This window comes from Antrostomus carolinensis, unplaced genomic scaffold (genome assembly GCF_000700745.2).
Source record: "Antrostomus carolinensis isolate BGI_N321 unplaced genomic scaffold, ASM70074v2 scaffold33391, whole genome shotgun sequence".
Lineage (NCBI taxonomy): Eukaryota > Metazoa > Chordata > Aves > Caprimulgiformes > Caprimulgidae > Antrostomus > Antrostomus carolinensis.
Window position 1 is genome coordinate 33,539 of NW_010292653.1, and position 1,341 is coordinate 34,879.

Consider the following 1,341-nt stretch of genomic DNA (forward strand, 5'->3'; position numbering starts at 1 on the left):
TATCTTCCTTCCCCTGCCCCTGGCTTTGGTGCTTCTCTGAAATGGAGCTTTAAGGGATGTCTCCTCTCCTGCCAGCAGCTCCTTAGGATCTTGGAGCTGGGTGAGTGTTTCCAGGTCCCATTCCTGACCCTCCGTGCTCTTGCCCCATAGACACATGGGTGCTGTCATGCTCTGGGCTGGCCCTTCGCCACCTGCTCCCCTGCCCCAGGCTCCTAGGCCAGTCACCTGCTCACCGCCTGGTAACACTCTGCATACACAGGTGCACACTCTGAAGGGAGCCCTCACCCTGGACAGAGTTTAAGAGGAATTTATTAAGACTGGGCAGACTGTGCTGCTCAGGCACTGGACCAGTGTACCTACCAGCTGGTACACCCAGCTGGGCCTTTCATCCCCATTCCTCACTATTTTTCCACGCTTGTTTCTCCCAAAATCACCAACATTTCTGCCTTAGGGTCCTCCACTAAACATCCTGCAGCAAGTCCTGTGCAATCCCACACAGCTTTTCTCTGCTTCCAATAATGTGTCCCACCCCCTGGGCATCAACCCCTTGTTCCAAATGGCGATCTGGAGAGTAGCTCTGGGTCACTCACGGGATGGGTGTAGCCTGGAGGCTTTGTGGGAACAGCCCACAAAAGGGGGCCCTGGAAAAAGTGAGTGTCCTTGGGTTGGGTTCCTGCCTGCCATAGTGCCTGTGTCCTCTAGGCTTGTGGATGGGCCTGTGAGGGGCTGAGGGACCCTGTGATGGACCTGGGAGGGGCCCAGCTGGGTGTTACTGGGGCTCCCCTCCTGATGGGTCTCTCTAAGCTCATGCATGGGTCTGCAGAGGTGCTTTATCCCACAACCCACCACAACCTGCCACATCTGCTGCTTCCCAGCCCTGGCTCTGGTGCTTGCTTGCCTTGGCAGCACCCAGCAAAGGTGCAGGATAGGCAAACCAGGTGAGTCCTGGACCAAGTGTCCACCCATTTTGGTCCTGGGGCAGGGTGCAAGCCTGGCCTGGGCAGGGCAAATCAGCCCAAAGCTGGGCTCAGTGTCTGCAGGAGCTGGCGTGCACCAGACTGGGCTGAGCTTCACCCCCTGCCCTGGCCTGGCACTGAGATGGAGAAGGCCACATCCAGGGTCACTGTGGGGCTGGTGGAGCCACCTCTTCTCCAGTACGTGGGGCGGTGGGAGCCACCTCTTCTCCAGTACCCTGAGCCTGATTCCCCCACCAGCCCCAGGCACCCTCACAGCGCAGGGTGGCTGGAACCCAGGGCAGCCTTTCCTGATGGAGCATGGAAGACGTGGTGTCCCCTCGGTGTCACCAAGGACAGGCCCTGTGGCACCAAGGGCAGGGTGTTG